This window comes from Puma concolor, chromosome B1, assembly GCF_028749965.1.
Source record: "Puma concolor isolate L17-30 chromosome B1, mPumCon1.1.hap2, whole genome shotgun sequence".
Lineage (NCBI taxonomy): Eukaryota > Metazoa > Chordata > Mammalia > Carnivora > Felidae > Puma > Puma concolor.
Window position 1 is genome coordinate 151,306,867 of NC_141670.1, and position 23,058 is coordinate 151,329,924.

General features: G+C 38.9%; 1 long non-coding RNA gene across 1 annotated transcript; it reads left to right on the forward strand.

Moving 5' to 3' along the window:
- Positions 1-15,864: 15,864 nt before the first annotated feature.
- LOC147581956 (uncharacterized) lies at positions 15,865-22,594 on the forward strand. Its single transcript, XR_015250422.1, has 3 exons — positions 15,865-16,808; positions 17,040-17,144; positions 21,990-22,594. It is a non-coding gene; the product is annotated as an uncharacterized LOC147581956 (long non-coding RNA).
- Positions 22,595-23,058: the final 464 nt, after the last annotated feature.

Below are 23,058 nucleotides of genomic sequence, written 5' to 3' on the forward strand. Positions count from 1 at the left end.
TTTGGGTGTCGGTGTGTAGGTTTTGTGTGAACATTCATTCTTATGGGACTAATACCCTAGAAGGCATTAATGGTCATATGGTAAGCACATGCTTAGTTTTTAAAGAAACTGTTATATTCTTTTCATCTGGTTTCTTACATTTTTTTAAACCTCTCTGTACCTACACTCTCTCCCCATGTTTTATAAAACTGTTTTTAAAGTTTATTTATTTTCAGAGAGAGAGAATAAGCAGGGGAGGGGCAGAGAGAGAGAGAGAGAGAGAGAGAGAGAGAGAGAATCCCAAGCAGGCTCTGTGCTGGCATCACAGAGCCTGACACAGGGCTTGATCCCATGACCCTGAGATCATGACCTGAGCTGAAATCAAGAGTTGGATGCTCAAATGACTGAGCCATCCAGGCACCCCTCCCCATGTTTTTTTTAGAGATGTGTGAATAGATCTGATACAACAACTAGACCATAAGCCCTCTCAGGTGGGGACCATGGCCGTTTCATTTTTATAACGTTTATAGTTCATAGGAAAGTATAATATCTATGGCACATACTCAATAAAGATTTATGAAATAAAGATTGAAGACAGTAATAAAAGAAAGCAAATAGGAATACATGAGAAATTTTAAAAAAGGAATTGCTTTGGGGAGAAAAAATTAACAGTGTTGCCTTCATGAATGCATTATGCCATAATTTTTATAATTCTGGACTTTACCACAGTACCTCCAAGTATCTCATATTGCTTGATATAGAATCTTGCTCTCTGTACTCTCCCACATGGTATACAATCAAATACAGACTAAAAGACATGGATTATGTGATAATCTTATCCTTGTGCCTGTTTATTTCCTGATACATAATGTCTTTGATGGTTTTCTGATGAATCTGTATCAATTTCTACACTGTATTTGTGGAGTGGATTCAAGTACAAGGATATATCTTATATCTGTGTTGGTATTAATTTTTATAACCCTGACTCTATGAGTTTTTTGTTCTAGTAATGTTTTTATTGTACAACTCTCAAGGTGGGGTGGAAGACAGAGAGGCCTGTGACATGTAATTAGATGTGCCTTAGTCAACACTGATCCATTAATCAATACTTCTTTGGCACAGCTGTAGCCAGTTTAAATAAATAACAGTGTCAATCACTATAATCACTGCCCTGCACATACCTTTGACTCCTGCTTTTCATTCTTGCTTCACCACCCTATGACATTTGCTTTTTACCACAACCCTGGTAAAATCCAGATCTCCACCTACTCTTTTCCTATAGTGTGCCATTGAGCATGTTTGGAGAAAAATTCAAAACCACTCTGACAGGTCTGACTTCAAATGCATGGTCACAAATCTCCAGTCACTCTCAGTGCTTCCCCAACATCATATGATACTTCACTGTTCACCTTCCCATTCTCCCAGATTTCTGTTTCACATCTCTTCCTCTCCTCAACTCCCCTATCACCTCCTTCTGCCTCCCATTCTCCACTGATGATCTTGCTTCTCACCTCCTTCACTGAAAATCGAAGCATTCTGAAGAAACCCTCCACCACCTCTATTCGCGTGTCAGCGGCTGCTTCTGCACACTTGGCTTTCCTGCCTGTTGCCCCAGGTGCTCTGATTGAAAGCCAATCCCCCCACCTATACACTAGATCCCATTTTCTCTCACCTACGTAGGTAATTCACTCCAGCAACTCCTCCCTCCCTCCCTCTCCTACTTCAAATTTTCTTTTTGTTATTTTCTCAATCTTAACACACACACACACACACACACACACACCAGCTCAACTCAACTTTTTCTCAAAATGATCTCAACTCAACTTTTTCTACCCGTTGCAGCTCCAAGACTTTGCAGGAAAGCTTTTGGAAAAAATCACTCTATATTTACTACCTGTTTACTACCTCCTATAACCTCTGCTTCTGTTATTCCTTAAGCACATTTCAACCAAACTTTGGCTTCGTAATTTCTCTAAAACTGCTCTTCACAAGGGCACTAATAGTCTCCATGTTGCTAAATCTAATGGTGAGTTCTCATCTTACATGTCTCATCAATCGCATCTGGCACAGTTAATCCCTGCCTCCTCCTTGTTAGATCCTCTTCTTTTTCTTTCAGGTCACTACATATTCCTGATTTCCTGCTACTCTCAGACTTTGTACTCACAGGTAGTCTCATTTTCTGGTTGCCACCCTTGTCCTTGCGCTCCTAATGTTAGCTTACACCAGGGCTAAGACCTTATTATTCTTCCTTGGTGATCTCATTCAGTCTCATGGTTTTAAATACCATCTTTATGATGACATTTCCAGATTTTTATCTCTGGTTCAGACCTCTCTTCTCAAATCCAAACTCCTATGTCCAATGGTCTATTGGTATCTCCATTACTGGTATCTCCATTAAGATGTATAGTAACCATTTCTTTAAAAAAATTCTTTTTAATGTTTATTTATTTTTGAGAGACAGAGAGAGAGACAGAGCATGAGTAGGGAAGGGGCAGAGAGAGAGAGGAGACACAGACTCTGAAGCAGGCTCCAGCTCCAAGCTGTCAGCACAAATCCTGACGTGGGGCTCAAACTCATGAGCTGTGAGATCATGATCTGAGCTGAAGTTGGGTGCCTAACTGAGTCACCCATGTGTCCCTCTAATAATCATTTCAAACACAATGTGTCTTGTCTCCAAACATGTTGTACCCACTGTCTTCCCCACCTCAGTCAATGCCATTCTTCCAGTTGTTCAGTCCCTAAAACTCTTGACTTCTCTCTTTCTTTCACATCCCACATCTAGAATTTTCTAGTATAATATTCTCTAGAATTTTGCCTAAACTCAAGCTCACTTGTCAATTATTTGTAAATTTATCTTCTGTTCCCCTTTGAAAAGAATATCATTTGCTACTTTTTCCATTCTCTGAATCTCCAAAATTCCAAGGCCTGTGTCTCCCTCTCTCTTTGACTCTCCCCCACTGTGCACACTCTCTAAAGCATTTCATGAATTCTTCTGCCTCCACACTTTCAGTTTTGATGCTTTTCTACCTGGGAAGCTATTTCCCTAAATAGTCATGTGATTTTCCCCGTTCTCTTTTCATTCAAGTCTCTGCTCAGATGTTGATCCTCAGAGAAGCCTACTTTGACCATTGTATCTTGTATAATTGCTTCTGTCTCTCATTTGCCTTTTTACCATACCTTACATATCTTTATAGCAATCATTTCTACCTGACACTACACACACACACACACACACACACACACACAAATACACAAATGCACACGCATGCACACACACACACTGAGTATAATCCAGTATAATCTCATTTTAATTACATCTGCAAAGATTATTTTTCCAAATAAGGTCACATTCTGAAGTTCCAGTTGGGGGACAATACTCAACACAGTACAGTGCCCAAGACAGAAGCCACAGTCTTTTTGTATCCTTGGAAGTGACCTAATCTAATCTTGGAAGCAACATCCTGCAGCATTTAATTTGGTAGAAGTGAGTCAGTAAATCCAGTCCATCCTCAGGGGAGGAGATTGCACAAGGGTGGTTGTGACCCTTGTGTGTCATACAAGGGTGATTCCAGGAGGTTGACACTATGGGGGGGGGGCCATTTTAGAGGCTCCCTACCATGAGCATGGACTTGGAAGGGGTCTTTTGAAGTTAAGGCTCCAACCTGTTGCTGTGATTGACTCTATGATCTTAGCTTTAGTTCTCCTGAAAGCAGAAGCTGAAACAATGGCTTCCATGCAGATAGTCTCCTGGAAGTGATCCTACGAACGGCGGGATGGAGGTGTTGGGAGGAAATAGCAAGGGGAAAACCAAGACTTGGCTATGTGATTGAGTTGGAACCTCTGGGGGAATGGTTCTCCATCCCACAGGGATTTCTGAAGGGCTGTATGGAATGCTTCTCAGAATTATCCATCTGAGAAAATAAAGAAGGAACATTTCCCCTCACTGATTGAGAGCTGCCCCATGGTGAATTACCTGTTTGCCCTTCCAGGTTGTGCAAATGTCAGGGTTGATCTGACTCTCATTGCTCCCATGCTGAAGTTTTCTAAAGAAGTTTCTAAAGAAGTCTTACAATGCTTGAGGTGAAGTGATGTCTGAAGTCTATGCAGAACTATTTGCCATATTTGCATTTGGAATTGAGGTGAGACCAAGAAGAAATAAAGAGTGCCCAAGAGATTTATGGTAAAAGGGAGAGGTTAGGAGAAATTGGAAATTCAATGACAAAAGAATTTGCCTTTTCTAAGTCAGAAATAGTTCACCTACATAACTGTCATATGCCTTCCCTCCCATTTTAGTTCTCAAGACTAAAAACTATGGCTGTCCTCCTGTGTAAGGCCTAACTATTCTGTGCCCTAAAGTTACTGTTGATCAGATTAACCATTGACTTGCTGCTCTCACTGTTCCCATGTATTTATGTATGTAAATATTCATATACATAAATATAATAGTTTTGTTATAAAGGCATTGGTCTTAAGGTCTGGGCTATTAATTTATATCATAGTTGTGGATCTAAAAAGATAAAAATCAAATAAGCCAAAAATAAGCCAAAATAATAAAAGTGATTGCCATCTCTAGATCAGTGCTTTCTAACAGAAATATAATGTAAGCTACACATGTATTTTAATTTTCTAGTGGACACACTTAAAAAAGTAAAAAGAAACATGTGGCAGGTGGCCACAAGACGGGCCACATTGTCATGATGATTATTTTGAATTAAAAAGCAGTTAAAACCCATTAGATTCAGGAAGAGCTCTTTACTTCCCCCCTCAACTGCCTAAAAATTTAGAAGGAGGACTTGCTCTAGGAAGAGAACTATTATCATAGTTAATTACACACTGAACTAGATATGGTAGAACCTAGCAAAGCCTTCCCCTTTTTCTCTTTAGACTTGCCCAATGTGTACCATAGTTTGCTTGTCCCCAAATGCAGTTCCTCTACTATTTCCTGATGAACTCATTTTGCTGTTAAAATAACCAGCCATTTTATTTTTAAGGTTGACAATACAGCCATAGTAGTTCAAAATACTGGGCTTATTTTATTATTTCTGCAGTGACATTTATTAAGGATTATTCAAAAGATTTAGTGGCTTAAAAAAACATTTTATTTCAGATTAATTTTTGACTTCTAGAAAGTTGCGAAAATAGTAAACAATGTTCCCTTATATTACTCGCCCCACCATGTCTCATGCAAACATTAACCATAGTACAATTATCAAGAACAGGAAATTAACATTACTACAGTATTATTAGTTAACCTAAGGTCTTATTTGAGTTATTAAAAAAAACTGGCAGTTGGGTGCTGAAGGGTATACTAATAATTTCTTTTAATACTTTCAGTACATGCCTAAAACTACTGGTCTCATCCTTTCAGGATTAAAACTCGTTAAAATTTTAAAGGAAATACAGTAACTTCTTTAGCTCCTAGGGTTTCTTTTTGTTATAACTCATATGAATATTCTTAGAGCAATGTTTTTCAGACTTTGGTGTCTATAAACTTACCAGGGATATTTGTCAACAGTTTATCTTGGGTTCCATCCCTACATGCATATACAGTTGGGTTGGGAGAGCCTAGAATCTGTATTTTAAACAAACATTTGCTAATGGATCACTCTTTGATGAACATAGGATTAAAAGCAGATTTGGCAGAAATCAATGTGGTATACTGAAGAGGTTTTGAAAAATCTTCCTCAATTGTCTTTCAAACTGATTTTTTTTTTAAAAGAATGACTCACTAATATTAGTTCTTATATTTTACTATTAAAACATGCATGCATTACCTGGAGGAACACATAGGTTACCTGTCTTTTTTTTTCTTGATATAAATTGTCATCCTATCTGGTAGCTACATCATGCAAGAGAGAATGGGAACAAGATACAGGGTAGAACCCCAATAGCCACAAACGTTGTAAAAGGTCTTCAAGGCAGTAAAATCAGTCCTGCAGCAACCCAGCCTCTAGAGGTGGGGAAGCAAATAGCTCACACCCAAAATACTGTATTGACTCCAGTTAGCACAGCACCAAAATGTTTGTACCTTCTCATTTTTTTCCCAATCTTACATAATCTACTATGCAAACATACATCTAACCTCCTTTGGTGCACAAATTCTACATTTACCACCGCCTCTGCTGCATTGTCCTCCTGTGTACCTAACGGCCACTTAGAAACTTTGCAGGGCCAGTCATATATCCTAATACAATAAGGCACTATATTAATAATAGAACTATTATTGTAATTAATAGCTTTTTATGTAAGCATATAGACTTTAATAATTACATTTTGTGACATTCAAGAAATTCACACAACATCTTCAAAGAAACAACTTGTAGCAGAAAGCTAGCACGGCAATGATGCCTTTATCAGCACTAGAATATTTCTCTCGCTAGTTCTAGCACTTCTGGAAGTGTAAATGAATAGATATTACTGATGTTCAGGTTTCTTCCTGCAAAAAGAAGCCATTTGAGAAGAAACACAGAAGCTATTTTATAGTAGATGCTAAAAGACCACATAACATCCATAAATGCAGTTCCCTCTTCTCCTAGTATTTTAGGTATTTACTTATTTTTCTGATTTAATTTCTATTTCTTAGGTTTCTAAACCATACTAAACATGGGAATAATGTACCCAAAACTTCCAGAATTTAAATAGGAAATATATTATTTGCTGAGATGTGGTGTTTCCAGCAGCATCTATCTATAAAAATGTATTGTGAAACTCGTATCTGAAGGGAGTATGGAGGAGGGTAAAACTGCTGCCTAAAAATTGGGCAGAGAAGACAGCACTGGTAGAAAATGGAGAGAAGGATACTAGGGCTTGACAATAAGAAGCAGATTCTAGAATTCAGTTTGTCAAACATGGTTCATCCTAACTTTACCTTGTAATTGGGGTGACCATCTGTGTTAGCTAATTGGCTTTATCCGGAGAAAAATGAAACTTTGCATATCATTGTGACAGAAGCTTGTTTTGCAAATAGGAGCAAGGTACCACGGAAGTTAGGCTCCTACCTTCCCAGAGAAACTGGCAGATGGGGGTGTCATCTCTTATGGTATTTACATCTCAAAGATAAGCTTCTCAGGTCTTTGAGAAAGACTTTCCTGGATCATAAAGCTGGCAAAAAGCTTATCTAGTTTTCTTATGTAACTTAGGTTAAGAAATAGACTAGTAACTGCTATAATTAAAAAAAAATAAAATAATTGGCACAGTGTCTTTTAGGCCTTTGTTGTTATCATCTTTCCCGAATGAAGGGATGGTTTTTCTTGAGTAGATGAAAATTGTGCAGTTTTTTATTTTTATTTATTTTTATTATTTTAAGTTTATTTATTTATTTTGAGAAAGAGAAAGCACAAGTGGGAGAGGGGCAAAGAGAGAGGGGGAGAGAGAGAGAATCCCAAGCAGGCTCCACACTCTCAGTGCAGAGCCAGGTGCAGGGCTCCAATTTATGAACTGCAAGATCATGACCTGAGCTGAAGTCAAATGCTTAACCACCGGAGCCACCCAGGTGCCCCGTGTGGCTAGTTTTTTAAAGATCTAATGCAGAAGATTGGCTTACAATAGGTACAACGGATCTTCAGTGAGGATCAATGGGTTATCTGTGTGATGTTTGCTTTGTAATGGCCAAGAGATGGTGGTAAGTAAGAATTAAAATAACTCTTAAAAATAATGTTTCATTATGTATTTTCTTGACAATTCCTTTATCTCTTTTTCATTCTTATTAAAAACGGCACTTTAAAAATAATTTGTTAATCAATGATCAATAAGGTTAGATATCCAACATGAAAATTTCAGCTTTCAGCAATTTCATTCTTTTATCTGCTGAAACATTAGTTTAGATTAACTATAATTTATTTAACCACTTCTATATTGATGGACACTTTAGCTCTTTCTCATTTCCTCTAATTAAGAGAACACTGCAGGGAACTTACTTGTATTTGTCAGGTAACACAAAACTGTTATAACATGCAGAGCAAAAATGCATAATAGCTCAAGCATAATAGAATTTTATTTCTTGCTCACATGATTATCCAAGGCAGGTGGTCCAGATAAGCTAGTGGTCTTCTCCAGTGTTTCAGGGACCTAGGATGCTTCCACCATGGAGCTCTACCATCCATTAGGGACACTTCATTCTTTGTATTTAGTCTGCAGAGCAAGAAAGTGATCATGGAGAAGGTACACTTGCTTTTCCTAAAAGCCCTACACAAGTGGAGTACACAACAGTTCCACTCCCATACCACTGGAGAGTGGATCGGTCACACATTCATACCTAAGTACAACAGTGGCTGGAAAGCACGCAGCTAGAAAAACAAAACCAATTTCCTGGGTAGCTATTAGTCTCTGCCACGATACTTGTAATACATTTTTTTTTGGATATTTGAACATATTTATGTAGGATTGATACCTAGAAATATTACTGCTGGGTTTTGATATATACTGTAAAATAATCTTGTAGATAGATTTTAACAACCTAAAAATGCATGATAATACTACTTTCCTTTCATCCTCTTCAACCTGACATTTTCAATACCCCATCTGATAAATAAAAAAAATCTCCTAATTGTTCTAATTTGCACTTCATTAACTGTTAAGCTTTTTCAACTCAATTAAGGCAAAATAATTCTCCAAAGATTTACTGTTCAATGTGCTTCTGTGAATTGTCTGTTTATAGTGCTTACTGTTTGTTTTTGTTTTTTTCTACTGGGTTATTTGCCTGGCTTCATATTGATGTTCTGGGTCTCTTTATATATTATAGAAGTAATCCTTTTTCTTTTACATATGCAGTAAGTCTTTTTTTCCCAGTCTGTCACTTCTCTTTTAACTTTTTAAATTTACCATATTGCATTTTTTAGGTTGCCAAACTCAGTTTGACACTTTTTTTTAAATGTTTATTTATTTATTTTGAGAGAGAGAGAGAGAGAGTGAGAGAGAGCATGAGTGAGTGGGGGGAGGAGCAGAGAGAGAGAGGAGAGAGAGAATTCCAAGCAGGTTCTACACTGACAGCATGGGTCTTGATCTCACAAACTTGGGGCTCTATCTTATGAACCATGAGATGATGACCTCAGCCAAAATCAAGAGTTAGATGCTTAACCAATGAAGCCACCCAGGCACCCCTTCCTTTATCATTTTTAGGCTTTGTGTTTTGCTTAGCAAGTCTTTTACATTGAAGAATGTATAAAGTTTTCTACATTCTTTTTTTATTATTTTTATCATTTTATTTTTATTTACATTTAGCTTGTAAAATTTACCTTGGTGTGAGTAGAGCTCAAAATTTGGCATTCAAGTGGTAAAAAAAAATAATAGGTTTTTGTTGTTTTTAATGAACACTACAAAAACTACCTTGGATCAAGAAAGAGAGATTATTAAAAGGTACCAGGAAGACTTGGTTAACTTGCAATAATTTTCTTGTATAACATGCAAACAAAAAACAATTCTGAAATTAAAATCTCATATTATTTTAGTTGACAAAGGGTGCCAAAATTCTTCCCTGATAGATACTACTCAGTCTACAGAATGATAGAAAAATATGTTTAAATTTTTGCTAGAAACCTAGAAGGCTATCATTACATAAATTGAAATAAGATGTAATTGAAAAAAAATTTTAATGTTTATTTATTTTTAAGAGAGAGAGAGAGAGACAGAGAGAGTGAGCATGAGTGGGGGAGGAGCAGAGAGAGGAAGACACAGAATCTGAAGCAGACTCCAAGCTCTGAGCTGTCAACACAGAGCTTGACGAGGGGCTTAAACTCACGAATGGTGAGATCATAACCTGAAGTCAGATGCTTAACGAACTAAGCCACTCAGGTGCCCTGAAATAAGGTGTAATTTCTAAACTACCTAAGAAATGATAAAAGATAAATATGCTCAATCCATTATAAAGCAGAAATAATTAAAGCAAATTAAGCATAGCAAAACCATAAAATTGGCAGAAACAACCTTAAACACGTAATTGTAAAAAATATAAATAAGTTAAATTCTTTTAAAAGCTAGAGATTCTGTCTCATAAGTTCCCAGAAAACAGACTCTCTGACAGAGATTTATGTATATGTGTTTATTGGATACTGCTCACTGAAATAGTGTCTCTAAGACAGTGAGATACAGTACTGGGAAGAGGGAGAAGTTGCAACAAGGTTTCAATCAATGCCACACAGAGTTCTGAAGCTGACATATCCCCTTAGACATATCCTGGCTTCTCTGACATGTCCTAGATTGAAGCAAAGATACTAGGGCTTTTAAAACAACTTCCTCCTCACTCATTGGCCAATTGTTGTAGACCCTTTGGGCTGCTATACCAAAATATCATAGACTGGATAGTCTGTAACAATAGATATTTATTTCTCACAGCTCTGGGGGCTAGGGAGCCCAAGATCAAGGTGCCAGCAGATTTGGTACCTGGTGGGAACTTTCTTGCTGGTTCAATGACTGCGATCTTCTCATTATGTCATCACATGGTAGAAGGGACAAGGGAGGTCTTCAGTGTCTCTTTTATAAAAAGGCATTAATACCATTCATGAGGGCTGTGCCCTCATGACCAAGTGACCAACCTGGACTTCTATAAATACTTTGTAACACAGTTCTCTACATCCGCTCTTACTGGCTTCCACACAACAGCCCTTCTCTAGGCAAGGTGATCTCTCTAAAACACAAAATTGATTGGATCATTCCCCACTTTAAAATAGCCAATAACAGTACCTTGGTTTCAGAATGAACAAATCCTTAACATGGCCTATCAAGCCTAACAGGATCTGGTCCCTGACTATATCTCAGTTTTATTTCAGGCCTTTGTCCCTCACTCTTAATGCTAAAAGCCACACTAGCCTTCCTTCAGAGGCTCTAGGGCAGAATCCACTCCCTTTTTTTTCTAGTTTCTTGTGGCTACCACACACCTTGGTTTGTGGTCACATCTCTGTCTCCATCTTCACATGCCTTTCTCCTCTTCTGTGTGTCCAATTTCCCTCTGCCTCTCTCTTATAAGAACACCTGCAGTTAGATTCACAGTCCCCTTAACTTATCAAGGATGATCTCCCCATGTCAGGGTCCTTAACTTACATATACAAATACACTTTTTCTTGATAAGGTAACATTTCTAGGTTCCATGGATTAGGACCTGATATCTATTGGTGTCCACTATTCAGCCTACTATACCTTCCATAGGAATCCAAAATATATCCCATGCAAATTGTAGGATACAATTTGATTTTGGGGAGCAGGGAGGGACACTGTTTGGAATTGGCAATGAGGAACAAGGAAATATCCTTTCTACCTATATGGACAATGGTAAAAGGGGTAGGAGAGAAAGAATAGCCACCACCTGAAATGGTGGCAAAGAAACCTTTATGCTGGAGTTGTCAGGTTCCAGTTAGAACATGAAGATGATGTTTGGAGAAGAATTAAAAATTAAGAAAGATTTTATATAATAAAATAGAATAAAATGAAATAAAGAAATAAAGAAAATGAAATAGAATAAAAAATTAAAAAATTAAAAAGTGAAAAAATTTTTAAATTTTAAAATTAAAAATTAAAAAAAAGAAAAGAAAAATAAAATTTTCTCTTTCTGTATCCAAGAAAAAAAAGGAAAAAAAAAAAAGAAACCAATTTTAACAAAAATGGAAGCAAAAAAAACCCAAAAAAAACAAAAAAAAACCTAGAAATGAACCAGAAAACAGAATGAAACCCAAATGAAGTTACATCCAGTTTCCCCTAGAACTAAAACTATGAAGCACTCTATAGTCCGTACACTAAGCAGGTGGAGGGACTTGTGCTGTTCTTTTAGGGGATGTGCTTGGAGGGCACAGTTGGGTGGGGCTTGGTGTAATGGCTCTGTTCTACATTAGTTGGCCCTGCTTAGCTTACTGGGGTGGATCGGTGTGGTGAGCATGCGCTTGTGCATGCATATGGGTGCGGAGGAGAGGTGGGGTTGGTTTCACCCAGCTCTCCAATCTCTGGTATGGGAACTTTGTGCTCTCACGACCCCCAATCACTCCCCCACTACCCCTCCCCTCCTTTGTCTCACACCTCCATCCACTGCCTGCCTATACCCTGTGTGTCCAAGCCGTGAGCCTGGCAGGTGGCACCTCCCTCCAGAGTTCTATCTATGATGGGGTTGTGTTTCAAAACCCCATACTTCAGAGACTCCTGTGGCCTGGACCTGTGCTGACTCTCTAGGGGAGGGTCTTGCTGAGCAAAGGCAGGGTGCTAGCTTGCCCCAGAAAACGTTGGTGAAGTTGTATAGTGGCAGTGGTTCAGAGATTATGGCAAATCACAATACACAGCTGGTGCCAGATTTCACCACACTCCGATGTTTCTGTCCCAGTATCAGCAAACATGGCTGTTCTCTGGGGTCCACTGGGACCTTTACCTGTGGGGAGGCCATATGGCCTCTACCAAATGAACTCCAAGCAGGGGAACCACTTCTCCCCATGTGGCAAGCGGACCACTCAGACCCTGTTGCCTGCTCCCGGGATTCACCCTACTGTCTCATCAGAGCACTGCCAGGCACTGGGCTCTGGAACTTCAGACTCTGTGCTCCACTGTTTATAGAATCCGGGTGGTATTGAAACCCTCTCCTTTCTTCCCATCAGTGATTTGGGGGAACAGATTTCTTGTTCAGTCCCCTGCAAGTGCTTTCACTCTTTCTCTTTCTCTCCAGCTACTTTCAGGCGAGTGTTTTTCCTGCACTCTCCCCCTCTGTCCTTTCTCTGCAGAAACAGTTCCTTACCCTCCATGGCTTTCCTCTCCACCTGTTCACTTCTCTGCACCATGTATCTTCTGAGTTCTGTGGCTCAAGTTATGCAGATTGTTGTGTTAATCCTCGGATCAATTTCCAAGGTGTGCAAAATGGTTTCCAAGGTATGCAAACTGGTGCTCATCTAGCTGCATTTCAGGCACAAGGCAAGCTGAGGGTTTCCATGCTACTCGTCCATCTTGATCGCCACACTGACCTAATCTTCTAATCTAAAGGGGATATAAAGTGAATCTGACAACACACAGGCTTCAAGTAACAATTGTTTCCAATTTTTAGATTTGCCCAAGCCATACTTTTAATAATTTATTCTGGATTTTTTTGACCTAAAATTGGTGTCAGACTCATGATTTTAAATATCAACTTTACTCATGTAAAAAATAAATTGTATTATCTCTGTTCTTGTATGTCTCTCATTTTATGATATATCAAAATTCCACAGACACTAGTTATAACTGCCACAGTTTCTCTTGTAAGTACTATTAGTAATTCATCTTACAAGAAGACTGAAACTCATTGAACAGCAATTTGGTCTCATAATCTTTTTACTAATGTTGGGCTTCACTTCATGCTGGCAAGGCATGTCAATCCCCCTTTAATTTTCCTGTGGAGGAACAGATTATATAATCAAGTTGTATTTTTAGCAATTAGAATTACCAATGCGCAGGAAATTACGTTTAACTCTAGAGGACTTACAGGAAGTAGGCAGTCAAGCATCAGAATATTTGGTTTTGATGCATATACATTGCTTATTAAGTAACAGGCCTATTGGCTAGGTTGTACAGTTTCCTTCAGAATATGAAGCTAATTTCCTAGTTATGGATTTTATACACAGGGAATAGGGTAGCTCCCATTCTAAGTTAACTAAATGACATCTTGGTCAGATAAATATGTCTTATGAGTTTGATAAATATAAACAATTTCCTACAGCTGGGTCATAGGGGCTTTACTGAGCTCCAATTTAGCTGTAATTAAAAAGGTCTCTGTTGGTTCTCTACCTAAGCTAACCCAAAATATTACTGCAAATACAGAAGAAAATAGTAGTAAGAAGAACCAAATACTATGTAGGAAGAAACAACCAATAGAAAGAAAAGAGAAGAGGTGCTTGCTTCCTGTTCCACGTTGTAAGAATTAGACAACTCATAAGTGTTTATTAAGAATCTGGAATGGGGGGGTGCCTGGGTGGCTCAGTTGGTTGAGCGTCTGACTTCAGCTCAGGTCATGATCTCACGGTCCGTGAGTTCGAGCCCCACGTCGGGCTCTGGGCTGATGGCTCAGAGCCTGGAGCCTGCTTCCGATTCTGTGTCTCCCTCTCTCTCTGCCCCTCCCCCATTCATGCTCTGTCTCTCTGTGTCTAAAATAAATAAATGTTAAAAAAAATTAAAAAAAAAAGAATCTGGAATGTATAGAAAATTAGTATAAGTCATAAACCCTATACTTCAGGATTTTGTCATCTACTTGGGGAAATAAACATGGAACAAATAGAATAGTAAGTAATAATTAGTTGCTATGAAGTACATGAGATTTTATCAGAAAAAATGAAATTAATGTGGACCAGAGTTTTTATGGAAGGTTTTGTAATAAGTTTTAAGATAGTTTTGAAGGATTTTGAAAATAAATGGATATAGATGCAAATACCAGGATAAAACTTTGGGGGAAAATATAAACCCAGGAAGAGGAAGTGCTGTCATGGGGTGGATAATTCCAGTGGCTGCAAAGCATTTGAATAATTCTTATCCAAGTTGACATTGAGACTTCATGGCTGCATTGAAGCTAGAACATGATGTCTGTGGGAGTGTCCTTGGAACAAAGTTACATTCTGTAAATCACTCATTTAAAAAAAAATTTTTTTAACGTTTATTTATTTTTGAGACAGAGAGAGACAGAGCATGAACGGGGGAGGGTCAGAGAGAGGGAGACACAGAATCTGAAACAGGCTCCAGGCTCTGAGCTGTCAGCACAGAGCCCAACGTGGGGCTCGAACTCACGGACTGCGAGATCATGACCTGAGCCGAAGTCGGCCACTTAACCGACTGAGCCACCCAGGCGCCTCTGTAAATCATCCCTTTAAAGAATGATTATTCAATAAGACCATAACTATAACGTATGTACTTTTTCTTTATAACTGACAGGACTTCTGTGATTATGGGGCTAAGAGGAGAAAAATGGCATGAGTACTGAAAGTTTAGGCTTTGTTCAAAATGGAAGAAAGATTTGTCTTGTTTCAGCAGCAACCACTGTCCAGTGGTGGAGAACCACAGTTTCTATTTCTAATACTAGAAGCAAATCAAAAGCAAGAAGAGATGCATATGAAAAGAGTTATATCTAATATAAATACTTTCAAATGTTTAAGTTTTGTTTTAAAAATATAAATTGACAGTAAATATTATAAAGCATTTATATTTGTTATAGATGATATTTCTATTAGCTGTTTCAAGAGATAAATTACTGAATCTCAGTGAGTTGGTAAAACGGAAAGTTTATTTCAAGATTATGCAAAGCCCAAAATGTGATATACTTCAAAGGGCAGGTAACAATTCTTATAGTGGTGATTATGTCAGTTTTGGCACCCTACGTTTCTTTTATAGGAATTTGTTTACTTCATATAAATTTTTAAATTTATTTGCAATAAAATAGATATTTCCCAACTTGTTTTATAAGGCCAACATAACTTTGATTACAAACTTAACAATGACATTAAAAGATAGGAAAATTGTGCCATTCTCTCTCAGAAGCATGAATGCAAAAATCCTGAACAAAATAGTGTATGAAACCCAGTGATACCTAAAATGTATAATAAATTGCAATCAAGTTGATGTTATTCCAGAAATACGAAGTTGGTTTAACATGTAAATATCAGTCAATGTGACTTACAACATTGATCAAACAGGTAGAAAAGAAGTATCATTATCTCAATTATGCAAAAAAACACATTTGATCAAATTTGAAATTCATTTAATATAAAACATCTCAAACTAAAAACAGAAGATAACTTCCTTAATCTGATATAGTGAGAGCAAACATCCTACTGAATGGTGAAACATGCTGGAAGCTGAGCTATCCCAGCCTGAGTGGCAGGGCCCAGGCTGTGGACAGACTGGTGACTGCAAGGCGGCCCACTGACAGTGAAGCTTCTTGCACTCCTGCTTTTAGTAATTTGGCCTTAAAACTACCTGGGGTATTGTCTGTTGGGGAATGGCCCTTGGCAGGCCCCCTGGGAAAAGAAGCATTAGGAAAGAAAATAAGGTTCCGCAAGAAATTGTGTAGCCTTACGTTTAGCCCCTGCCATCCCCTATGGATACTCCTCTACTTACAGGAAGGATAGCCTCATGCATTTGCTAGCAAAGAGGGCCTGTAAAGGAGAGACATAAAGATTTGAAAGCCTCACTCTGGCAACTAAGGAGTGTATCTCTGGGCACAGGTGACTTCAACCCATAGCCCCACCTGGCCCCCCGGAGGCATTCCAGATGATGACTGAACCTAGTCGGTTAAGGTACAGAATGGTTCATTGGTTCCTAGGTGCATTGTCTCTCTGAGAATGTATGAGGCATGGGTTTCTAGGGCTTTTTCAGCCCCTTTCTGGCACCTCGGACCGAGGCAAACACAGTGTTCTTCTGGCTTCAAGTGGTTAGGAGGTCATGTCCCTGTAACTGTTCCACTTGAGGTGTTTTATGCGAACAGCAAAGCAAATGCTTCATAGACTATAGATAATTATAGATAAACGCAGATGCATAATGGGATAGTGTAAGAAATTAATCAATAATCAAAGGGTGTGTGGGAACATTACGGGAAAATCGCCATGTTATTTCTTAAAGGTTGATTACACATAGGAACGTTTTTAAAATTAGGTAATGTTAGAAAAACGTAGATGACGTATGCTACAAGGAAATCACTAGCAAATATAATGCCACGTTTGCTACAATAAATCAGCCAGTTCAACACACTGCTGTTGTCTGTGTCCATTTTTATTTCAGTTTTAGGTTTTTATTTTAGTTTTTTTAATTTTAGTTTTGTTTTATTTTCACCGACGCTGTTCTTCCTTCGGGAACCCCTGGTTGCTGGAGCTCATCTCCAGCAAGTGGCCCCCAAACAGGACCCAAAGGTAATCAGATAGGAGCACTCGGGAGGGCTAGGACTCCACCTGGGGTGCTGCAGACCCCTGCAGACGCAGACAGGTAAGTGAAGGGTGGATAGTCAGAACAAAAATTTGAGAAGTTATGGGCCATATTAAGTCTAGAGAAAGAAGACTATTGAAGTATTACTGCATATGCTTGGAAAAAGAAAAATTAAAGTTACTAATAGCCAGTTGGCTAAATTTTTACATTTTATTCAGGAATGCTGTCCATGGTTTCCTGAAGAAGATACAGTAAACTTACAGACATGGAATAGAGTAGGAGATCAGCTTAGGGAGTATTATACTCTCCATGGACCAGAAAAGGTAACTGTAGATGCCTTTGCTCTTTGGAATTTAATTAAAGATGTTTTAGAACCTCGGCAAGAGGTTGAAAAACTCCCCCAATGGGAGAATTTTTCTTTAGGGGAAGGTACTCCTTTGCTTTCTCCTGCTACGTCTCAGGCAATGCTGGCTTCGGCCCTGCCTGATGACGATAAGCTTACACCTGAGGAGGAAGAAGATTTGGAGGATGCTGCAGCCAAATATCATGATGAGGGAAGCCCTATAGGGGTTTGTGCAGCTCCACTAAATAATAAAGAGCCTCCTACACCTTTTTGGGCTCCCCCTAGTCCTTTACATTGTGATAAATTGTTTAGACGTTTGCCACCTCGTCCCCCTCTTCCAATGACCTTGGCACGACAGGAGGTCCATAGAACTTCAGGCTTTTTGGCTGCACTAAGACAGGCAGAACAGGCAGGGGATATTGAATTTGCTCAATGTTTTCCTGTCATGTATGGAGGCGAATTTGATGAGGAGATCTCTTGGGAACCTCTGCCATATAAAATACTCAAGGAATTAAAGGCTGCATGTCAGGACTATGGTTCTCTTCTTATACATTAACTCTTTTGGATACACTGTCTAACCGATGGATGGCACCTTATGATTGTGTGCAAGTGGCCAAGGCCTGTTTGTCTGGAGGTAATTACTTGTTATGGAGGGCAGAATATGAGGAATTGGCTAAGAGGCAGGTTTCTATAAAAAGGAAGTCCAAGGATGCCCCTATGACTTTAGACATGTTGCTAGGAAGAGGAGAGTATAATACTGCCTGGTGTCAGATGTATTTAGACAAGGATGTTCTTGCATAAGTAAATTCCTATGCAGTCAATGCTTGGAAGGCCTTGCCAGTCACCACTGAAAAAGCAACAGCATTAGGGAATGTTAAACAAAGGGCAGAGGAGCCTTTTGAGGATTTTGTCTCTCACCTAATGGTGGCAGTAAAAAGAGTTATAACAGATGAGGAAGCTGCCAACATTTTGGTAAAGCAGCTTGCATCTGAAAATTCCAATACTACTTGTCAGTCTTTGCTGCGTTCTATACAAAAAACTGGCTCTTCAACCAATTATGTCAAACAATGTGCAGATGTCAGTCCTGCTTTTATACAGGGAGTAGCTATTGCTTCAGCCCTGAAAGGAGAAACTTATTCTCAATTCATGCAAGGATTGTCTAATAAAAATGGTAAACAACCTTTAAAGGGTCTTAATGTAAATTGCTTTACATGTAAGCAACCAGGGCATTTTAGTCGGCAATGTCCCCAGAATAGATTTGTTTCTCAAGTGTCCGGACAAAATGTAAATACTCGCCTTCCTCAGGCACTTTGCCTTTGCTGCCAGAAGGGATTTCACTGGGCCAAATATTGTAGGTCCATGTTTCATAAGGATGGCACTCCTCTGAACCCTAACAAAGAGTTAGATTTTAATCAAGGGAATTTGGGAAACGGGCAGAGGGGCCTGCCCCAGGCCCAGACAATAAGTGGGGCATTTTCCCTGAACCCGTTCATTCCTTTTGTCCCATCTTAGAACTCTTCAAAGTCACTCCAGGGAGCGCAGGATTGGACCTACGTTCCTCCACCTCAGCAATATTAACACCAGATGTGGCTGTTACCCCTATACTCACCGGAGTAAAAGGACCTTTGCCCAAAGGCATAGTGGGAATCATTTGGGGTCAAAGCTCTATGGCCTTACAAGGGCTGTCAATTATTCCAGGAGTGATTGATTCAGATTACACTGGAGAACTCCAGGTACTCGTTTCTCCTCCAACAAGAACAGTTCAAATAGAGAAAGGACAAAGAATAGCACAATTATTATTATTGCCTTACCATGAGACAGGAAAAGTAGCCTCTCAACAAGATAGAGGTCCAAAGTGATTTGGGTCTAGTGATTTGGTTTTTTGGATCCAAGAGGTCAGAGCTTTGCGACCTCTTAAGGAATTATTAATTCAAGGGGAAAAAATTACAGGTTTGCTCGATACAGGCGCAGATGTGTCTTGTATTGCAGGAAATGATTGGCCTTCTGAGTGGCCCACTAAAGCTGCTCCTGTAGGACTTATAGGTATAGGAAGAGCTCCTTCTATTGCTAAAAGCACACAAATTTTGCCATGGGCTAACAAGGAGGGTCAATCTGGAGTTTTTTGTCCTTATGTAATTCCCACTATCCCTATAATGCTATGGGGACGGGACATATTATCCCACATGGGGATGCTGCTATATAGTCCTGATGAAAAGGTGCCTGCACAGATGCTACAGATGCATTTTGATCCAGATAAAGGACTGGGAAAACACAATCAGGACATTAAAGAACCTATACAGACAATATCTAATGTTAAAAGACAGAGACTTGGATATTAAAATTTTTAATGGAGGCCATTGCTGAAAGAGCTGCTGATCCCATTAATTGGATAAATGACAATCCAGTTTGGTTGGAACAACAGTCTCTACCCTTAGAAAAGTTACAGGCAGCAAAAGAGTTAATACAGCAACAGTTAGAAGCAGGGCATATAGAACCCTCCAATAGTCCATGGAACACACCTATTTTTGTCATTAAAAAAAAATCAGGAAAATGGAGATTATTACAAGACTTAAGGGCAGTAAATGCTACTATGGAGGATATGGGTTCTCTTCAACCAGGCAACCCTTCTCCTGTGGCAGTACCCTCCACTCATAACATAATTGTTATTGATCTGCAGGATTGTTTTCCTCACCATTCCTTTAAGTCCTTAAGTCCTTTAAGTCCACCATTCCTTTAAGCAAGCACTTTGCTTTCAGTCTGCCATCAGATAATCTTAAGCAGCCTTATCAAAGATATCAATGGAGGGTGTTGCCACAGGGTATGAAAAACAGTCCTACCTTATGTCAAAAATACGTTGATCAAGCTTTAACAGAAATAAGAGACCTTTATCCTGACCTTTATTTGGTCCATTATATGGATGACATATTAATCGCTCATCTGGACCAGACACTTTTACAAGAAGTGTTAATCAAAACCACCTCCACCCTGTCGTCTCATGGGTTAAAGGTGGCACCAGAAAAAATCCATACATACTTGGGACGGATATTAAACACACATACAGTTTCACCTCAATCTTTGCAACTTAGAAAGGACAATTTACAAACTTTAAATGATTTCCAAAAACAATTAGGAGATATTAATTGGACTAGGCCATTTTTTAAGATTCCCACTGCCGATTTAAAACCATTATTTGATTTATTACAGGGAGACTCTAATCCTTTATCTAAAAGAACTTTAACTCCTGAGGCCTCCGAAGCCTTGAATATGGTAGAATAAGCCATCAATAAGTAGATTTTAAGGTGAATCAACTATAATTTACCTTGGTCTCTAATAATTCTGGCCACAATATATACTCCAACAGGCTGACTATGGCAGGAGTGGTCACTTGAATGGTTACATATGCCAGCTACTGGAAAGAAAATATTAACAGCATACATTGATTTGACTGCCAGCTTAATAACTAAGGACAGAAGAAGAAGCATGGAGATCTTTGGTAGGGATGTTCATAATATTATTCCTTATAACAAAAACCAATTACAAGATTTAATAGAATCCAATGAAAATTGGCAAATAGCTCTGAGTGATTTTAGAGGCGAAATACTGTTTCATTTGCCAAAAAATCCTATATTACAATTCCTTCGTGAACATCCTGTTATATTTCCAGAGAAATGTAAATCATCTCCTATTCCTAATGCATCTCTGGTATTTACTGATGGTTCATCCAATGGAAAAGCTATGGCTATTATTGACTATCACCCACATATACAAGAGACTCAGGAAACTTCAGCTCAAAAGGCAGAAATAATGGCAATCCTGTTTGTTTTTTCCACACTAACTGAACAAAGTTTTAATCTTTATACAGATTCTCAATATGTGGTTAAGCTCTTTCCCCATATAGAAACTGCTACAATAGCTATTAATAAAACTACTATTTCTAGATACTTATTGGAATTACAAAATTTGATTCATGAAAGAAGAGATCCTTTTTACATAGGTCACATCAGGGCTCACAGTAATTTGACAGGGCCCTTACATGAGGGAAATGTATTGGCTGATAAGTACACAAAGTTTGTTCTGGGAACAGCAATAGAGGATGCTCAGAGAGCTCATAAAATTCATCATCAAAATGCTGCTGCCTTACGATATCAATTTCAGATTACCAGAGAAGCTGCTAGACAGATAGTAAGAGATTGTCCTACTTGTCCTATGCATGTCAGTGCACAATCTGTGGGAGTTAATCCCTGAGGCCTACGACCTAATGATTCATGGCAGATGGATGTAACTCACATTTCCAGCTTTGGGAAACTTTCCTATGTACATGTTACTACAGATACTTACTCCCATTAACTCTAGCCTCAGCCAGAATTGGAGAAGCCCACAAAGATGTCATTCAGCACCTGTTCTATTGTTTTTCTTATTTAAGTATGCCACTTCATTTAAAAACTGATAATGCACCTACCTATACTTCAAAAGCTTTTAAGCAATTCTCCAACACCTTCAACATTAAACATACTACAGGAATTCCTTACCTCAGGGACAAGCTATTGTAGAAAGAGCCCATCAGACTTTAAAACATCAAACTACCAAACTGCAAGAAGGAGAGCTTAAGTATAGCTCCCCTCATCATATTTTGAGCCATGCCATGTTTGTTATTAATAATTTTAATGTGGATACTGCGGGCATTTCTGCCACGCAGCGTCACTGGAACCCTGATCTTGATGCTCCTAAACCATTGGCAAAATGGAAGGATCTTCTTACAGGAACATGGAAAGGGCCTGATGTTTTACTAACTTGTGGGAGAGGATATGCTTGTGTTTTCCCACAGGATTCAGATTCTCCTTTGTGGATTCCGGACAGACTCATTAGACATGTTCAACCCACCACCACCTCCTCCATCTTTCCACACATCGACTCAACACAAGAGACGTCTATCGGAGGAGAGCCGAGGAGGACCACTGACATATCGCATGAGAGAACTTCACCTTCAAGACGACTGGCAACGCTGAGACCAACCCCGATGCCACGGCACAGACTGACCCAAGCGACTAAGACAGCAGTCCACCAGCATGGGGCCAAATAAAGAAACTGACGAATGAAGCTGAGAGACTGGTTCTCAACCAAGGACTTCAACCTTCTCCATTTACTCTTTTTGTTGCTATACTTGCCATTTTAGCTTGTCAGGCAAAATGTGGCAAACCGGGTACTTCTTATTGGGCTTATTTACCTAACCCTCCTTCCTTTCAACGGGTAACTTGGGAGAATGAGTTATTCCACTTTATACTAACATTCCTTCTTTGATGGGAGGAACTCAGTCTCCTATTCAATTGGGACAGGCTGTTAATACTAAAAACTTCTCCTTTTATAGAGTTTCAAGTTCTGTTCCTATCTGCTTTGTTATCCCCAATACTATAAAGGATGAGGCTCCCTCCATTAATGGTTGTGCTCCAACATCTTATAAGGGGTTGTTGACAGATTCTCCTAATTATGCAGCTGCAGACAAAAGATTCCTATGGTCTCTAATTTTGCTTTTACCTGGAGACTTTTCTCCTAAAATGTTTACTCCTAAAGATTATCCGAAAGCCCTCCCTGTTTGTGCAGCATCTCCTCCAGACACTAATGAGGAATGGGCCTTTGTTAACCCTAAAATAGGCTTCCCAAAATGGAGATATTGTGCTTATAAAAAGGAGATTCATATTGTTATTCCTGGAACATATTTAACTGTAATTGATAGAAGTTGTGCAGATTCTTCTGTAGATTATAGGTTTTTCTTGGAATCAACTAATGTTAGATACTCTTGGAAAAATGAATATATCCCTTGCCACATGCCAATTAATAGATGGCATATTAATGGATGGGTACCAAGCATCTTGACTATTTCTACAAAAAAAGGCAGG